The 6,392-nt window shown below is 45.7% G+C and overlaps 1 non-coding gene across 1 annotated transcript; it reads left to right on the plus strand.

The window, feature by feature from the left end:
• Positions 1-5,684: 5,684 nt before the first annotated feature.
• On the plus strand, positions 5,685-5,790 carry LOC148703405 (small nucleolar RNA R71). The gene has a single exon (XR_015987777.2). It is a non-coding gene; the product is annotated as a small nucleolar RNA R71 (small nucleolar RNA).
• Positions 5,791-6,392: the final 602 nt, after the last annotated feature.

The following is a 6,392-nucleotide window of genomic DNA, read 5'->3' on the forward strand; positions in this document are numbered from 1 at the left end:
TTTTATCATGAAAAGCCTTAGTCCTCGCTTTATAAATTTTAGCATTTTCATAGGCCTCATTGCGCAACTCTTCAAGTTTACTTAGTTGGAGTTTTCGGTTAGGACCAGCTGCTGCCATGTCTAAGTTAAACTTTTTGATAGCCCAGAAAGCTCTATGTTCAAGTTCTACCGGTAAGTGACAAGCTTTTCCAAAAATTAATCGGTAGGAAGACATGCCAATAGGAGTTTTGTAGGCAGTACGATAGGCCCAGAGTGCATCATTTATCCTTTGAGACCAATCTTTCCTATCGGGACGTACCATTTTTTCTAAGATGTGTTTTAACTCCCTATTGGATACCTCGACTTGTCCACTTGTTTGGGGATGGTATGGGGTAGCAACTTTGTGGGTGATGTTATATTTGCGAGCCAAAGCCTCGAAAGACCGGTTGCAAAAATGAGACCCCCCATCACTGATGATGGCTCGGGGTGTGCCAAAACGACAAAAGATGTTTTCATGTAAAAATTTAATCACAACCTTGTGGTTATTAGTTTTAGTGGCGACAGCTTCTACCCATTTTGAAACATAATCAACCCCTACAAGAATATATTCGAAACCAAAGGATGGCGGGAAAGGGCCCATAAAGTCAATACCCCATACATCAAAGATTTCTACAATTAAAATAGGATTGAGAGGCATCATATCTCTATGGGAGATGGTACCCATCCGTTGGCACCGTTCACAAGTTTGGCAAAAGTTATGGGCATCTTTGAAAAGAGTGGGCCAATAAAATCCACTCTGTAAAACTTTTGCTGCAGTTTTTCTACCCCCAAAATGTCCCCCACAAGCTTGTGAATGGCAGAATTAAAGAATACTTTGAAATTCGCATTCGGGGACACATCGACGGATTACTTGATCGAGACAATACTTGAATAGATCGGGATCATCCCAATAATAGAACTTTACTTGTGAAAAGAATCGGTTCTTGTCTTGAGTTGACCAATCATCAGGAATTCGTCCTATGGCAAGGTAATTTACTATGTTTGCAAACCATGGCGTTTTCATTCCTTGTACCCCAAATAATTGTTCATCTGGGAAAGCATCATGTAAGGGTGAGATATTCTTAGAGGGTTCAAGAAGAATCCTAGATAAGTGGTCTGCTACGACATTTGCAGTTCCTTTCTTGTCACAAATTTCTAGGTCAAATTCTTGTAGTAAAAGAATCCATCGAATCAGACGGGGTTTGGTGTCCTTCTTTGCAAGAAGGTGTCGAAGGGCAGCATGATCAGTGAATACGGTAACCTTGGATCCTAAAAGGTAAGATCGAAACTTGTCTAGCACAAATACTACAGCTAGTAACTCTTTCTCAGTGGTGGTGTAGTTCAATTGTGCATCTGAGAGTGCTTTACTAGCGTAGTAGATGACATGAGGTACTTTATCTAGCCGTTGCCCTAAAACTGCCCCAATTGCATAGTCGGATGCGTCACACATTAATTCAAATGGAAGGATCCAATTAGGGGGCTGTATGATAGGTGCAGTGGTCAATTTCGAGCGAAGATTTTCAAATGCCTCCTCGCATGCTTTATCAAAGACAAAGGGAGTGTCCTTGGCCAGAAGATTGCACAAGGGTTTGGAAATCTTACTGAAATCCTGAATGAAGCGACGGTAGAAACCAGCATGGCCAAGGAATGATCGGATTTGTTTCACAGTTTTGGGTGGGGGGAGATTGGAAATAAGATCGACTTTGGCTTTATTTACTTCAATATCCCTCTTGGACACGACGTGTCCTAAAACTATGCCTTCTTGAACCATGAAATGGCTCTTTTCCCAACTTAATACTAGGTTGGTCTCCTTACATCTTTTCAAAACTAAGGTCAAATTGTCCAGACAATCGTCAAAAGATAGGCCAAAAACTGAGAAATCATCAATGAACACTTCTAGAAAGTTTTCCACCATATCTGAAAAAATGGCCATCATGCATCGTTGAAAAGTTGCGGGTGCATTGCATAGTCCAAAAGGCATCCTCCTATATGCAAATGTTCCAAATGGGCAAGTAAAAGTGGTTTTCTCTTGATCGTCCGGGTAAACAGGTACTTGATTATATCCAGAATAACCATCTAAGAAGCAGTAGAAACCTTGACCAGCCAACCGTTCCAAAATTTGATCTATGAAAGGTAGAGAAAAATGGTCCTTCCTAGTCATTGAATTAAGTTTCCTGTAGTCAATGCACACGCGCCAACCCGTGGTTGTGCGTGTTTGTATCAATTCTCCTTCCGTATTTTCAACCACAGTGATACCTGATTTCTTGGGTACCACTTGTGTCGGACTCACCCACTTACTATCAGAAATTGGATAAATGATTCCGGCATCTAATAACTTCACCACTTCTTTCTTGACTACCTCCTTCATGTTAGGATTGAGTCTTCTTTGCATTTCTCGGGTGGGCTTTGCATCATCTTCGAGATGAATTCGATGCATACAAACAGAGGGGTCAACCCCTTTCAAATCGGCTACAGACCATCCTATGGCATGTTTATTCTCTTCTAGCACCCTTAAAAGTTTAACTTCCTGTTCCGTAGATAAGTTGGCCGCGATGATTACAGGGAGAGTATCTTCTGGTCCTAGAAAAGCATACTTAAGAGTTGTCGGAAGTGGCTTCAACTCAAGTTTAGGTGGAGAATCAATGGAAGGACAAAGTGGTGCGCTAGCAATGGGGGGAAGAGGTTCAGGTCGGATCTTCCAAGGAAGGGAACTCATGGGAGATTGATTGTCGAGTAAGATGTTGACTTCTTCTATGGCCTTGTCTATGTCAAAGTTGTCAATGTCAAAATGGGCCAAGCATGCCTCTAGGGGGTCATCTGCTAAGATATAGGGAAGGGCTTCCTCTACAAGATCATCCATTTCGTCAATTAGGCAACACTCATCTTTCCTCACATGTTGGTCAGCGGCATGAAACACATTCAACTTAATTTTCATGTTCCCAAATGATATATCCATTGCCCCAGTTCTACAGTTGATACATGCATTGACTGTTGCTAAAAAGGGACGACCAAGGATCACAGGAATTTGTTTTTTAAGGTTGGGCACATGTTCCATGTCAAGGACGATAAAATTTACTGGAAAATAGAATTTGTCTACCTTGACAAGAACATCTTCAATCATCCCCCTTGGTATCTTCACCGATCGATCAGCCAATTGTAAAGATATCGAGGTAGGGCTGTCAACGAGCCGAGCCGAGCCCGAGCCACAGCAGGCTCGGCTCGGCTCGTTCCATAAAAATCTAGGCTCGGGCTTGGGCTCGGGCTCGGTACCGAGCCCTGTACTGGGCTCGGGCTCGGGCTCGCCTAGCACAGCCCCGGCTCGGGCTCGAGCTCGTGAGGCTCGTTTGCCCGAGCCCGAGCCTGCCCCGGCGGCCGGCGGAGGAGGAAGGCGAGGCCGCGAGAGGGGACTCAGGGGAGGGAACAACGAGCAGCCGAGCTCGGAGAGAAGAACCCAGAAGCCGGAGAGAAGAACCCAGAAGCCGGCCATCCCCATCCCCATCCCCATCCCTGCCCCCATCTCCGTCGCCCGTCAGAGAGAACAACGAGCAGCCGAGCTCGGTTCCGAGTCCCGACGGTTCGTCGTCGGAGAGAAGAACAAAGGAGAGAGAAAAGAAGAAGAAGAAGAGAAGAAAGAAGGAAAAAAAAAAGAAAAAAAAAGAGAGAATAGACTCACCTCATCGCGTGCGGCGGCCGCCGGCTTCGGCCGCGAGCACCTGCACCGCCGGCTTCGGCCGCGAGCACCTGCACCGCCGGCTTCTCCTTCCCTGATTCGCCGGTGGAGGAGGGCTTCTCCTTCCCTGATTCGGCAAAGAGAGGAAAAGGGAGGGGGAGAAACGGAGAAGAAAGAGGGGGAGGCGCCTCGCGAGTCGCGTGCTTCTTTCCCAGGCGGCGGAAGGAGGCAGCGAGGCATCGGCCATCGGCGGTGGTCGGCGGAGGAGGAAGGCGAGAGGGGACTCAGGGGAGGGACTGACACCGGGTGCGGGAGCGGGGAGCCGGGAAGATTTTGGAAAAACCCAGAACTCGGGCTCGTTTGGTCGGTGGAGAGAGGAAAAAAAAAAAAAAGAGAGAGGAGGTGGTCGGTGGAGAGAGGGAATGGGTTATTGGTTGGGCTCATTTGGGCTCGTGAGCTGCTCGGGCTCGAGCTCGGGCTCAGGCTCGGATTTAAACGGGCCTCATTTTGGGCTCGGGCTCGGGCTCGTTTGACTAACGAGCCGAGCCCGAGCCGGGCTTTTACCGAGCCGAGCCCGAGCAGCTCGGCCCGTTGACAGCCCTATATCGAGGTAGGTTTCAATTCACCCAACCCAAATTTTTCATAGACTGAATAGGGTAGAAGATTCACACTTGCCCCTAGATCTAAAGGTGCTCGGTCGATGGAGTTATTTCCTATGACACAAGAAATAGTAGGAGCACCAGGGTCTTTGAATTTTGGAGGGGTGTTGTGTTGGAGAATGGAACTTACCTGCTCAGTTAGGAGGATCTTTTTAGGCACATGTGTCCTAGATTTCCGCTTTTGGGTGCAAAGGTCTTTGAGAAATTTGGCATAGGAGGGAACTTGTTTGATGGCATCAAGGAGTGGGAGGTTGATTTTAACTTGTTTGAAGACCTCCATCATCTCTTCTAATGAAGTTCCCTTCTTGCCAAAGGGAGAGGGTGCATTAAGTGCTTCAGGGAATGGAGCCTTTGGAATGTGGGTTGTGGCAGATGGTGGACTAGCTGAAGAAGGTTTTGGGTTTTCATGTGATACATTCTTCTCTTCTTCTTCACCTTCCTTATTGTTACCCTCCCCAACCTTATTATCTATTATACGTCCACTCCTTAGGGTAGTCAAAGCATTGGCTTGCTCATGATTTAGTCGAGTTTCTTGTGCCACGTATTGTCCCCTAGGATTACTCATTGGTTGACTTGGAAGCTTACCTTCCTCTCGCTTGTTTAATGCATTAGCTAGTTGACCCATTTGGAATTCTAGCTTAGCAATTGATTGCGTGTGAGAGTGCAATAGTTGTGTGTTTGCCTCCAAACCTTGAAGGGCAGTCAACACCTTCTCCTCAAAGGCTGTATTTCTTTGGGTTGGAGGAGGAGGATGCTGAAATTGAGTTGAGGGACGGTAGAGATGAAAATTCTGAGAGTTTTGAAAATTTTGGAAGAAGGGTTGGGAGGTATTAGAAGCTTGCTGCCTCCAAAAAAAATTTGGATGATTCCGCCAACCCGGGTTATATGTATTGGAAAATGGGTCATTACCCGGTCTGGGCTGTGTTTGGGCAGCATTGATGTGTTCTTGCACGAGTTCGGGGAATTGGGGTGCTGAGGGGCACTCATGAATAGGATGCGATGGGCTAGAACAGATAGCACACACTTGTGCTTGGGAAGAGCTAACAACATGTCCTCCTATTATCAGTTGGTCAATCTTATGGGACAAGGCATCTACCTTGCTAGACAGGTCCATAGAATGACTTATTTCACAAATGGCCCCTTTTTTTTGAAAATTCGGGGGTGCTTGACGAGAACATAAAGCATGGTGGAGGGAGTTTTCATTAAGATTTTCAAATAGTTGCCATGCTTCATGCTCACTTCGAAGCATGAAAGTCCCCCCGCATGCAGCATCGATCATCTGACGGTTTCGTTCAGTCAATCCGTCATAGAAACATTGCACTAGCTGCCACTTAGGTATTTGATGATGAGGGCATTTACGGATTAGGTCCCGAAATCTCTCCTAAGTTTCATGAAATTCTTCTCCCTCAGTTTGGGAGAAGCTTGTAATGGCACGTCTAAACTGGTTCGTTCTTCCTATGGGAAAGTATTTTTTTAGGAATTCTTGTTGCATTTGATCCCAAGAACGAATCGAGTTGGCTTCTAAAGAATTCAGCCATTGTTTGGCTCTATCATTAAGGGAGAAGGGGAATAATCTAAGTTTTAGAGCATCATCAGTAAAGTTCTGAATCTTGACAGTGGTGCAAATCTCAAGGAATTCATCTAGGTGTTTATATGGGTCTTCATTGGTGAGCCCAAAAAAAGATGGGAGCATTTGGATCACACTAGATTTTATTTCATATTGTACAGCTGCTACTTCAGGTAATCGAATGCAAGATGGGAAAGTGTAAATGGTGGGAGTAAAGTACTCCCTCAGGAGTTTGGGTTGTTCTTCAGCCATCTTAAGAGGTGGGGATGATCCTAATGTTTTGATCTTAGCTCGAATGTTCCTAAGGGTTCGTTCTATTTCAGGGTCAAAAGGTAATAGGTCAAGTACTCTAGAACGACTACCTTGCATACACTAGTCCTCGATCAATCAAACATGCAATAAAAGAGAAAAGCATATCAATCCTAGTCTTTGTCCTAAAATCACTAGACAGCTCCTAACTGGTTTGAAGAGGGCACCT

The sequence above is a fragment of the Phoenix dactylifera genome, chromosome 5 (assembly GCF_051530095.1).
Source record: "Phoenix dactylifera cultivar Ajwa chromosome 5, Ajwa_hap1_PhDact_Kaust_v1.1, whole genome shotgun sequence".
In the NCBI taxonomy this organism is placed as follows: domain Eukaryota; kingdom Viridiplantae; phylum Streptophyta; class Magnoliopsida; order Arecales; family Arecaceae; genus Phoenix; species Phoenix dactylifera.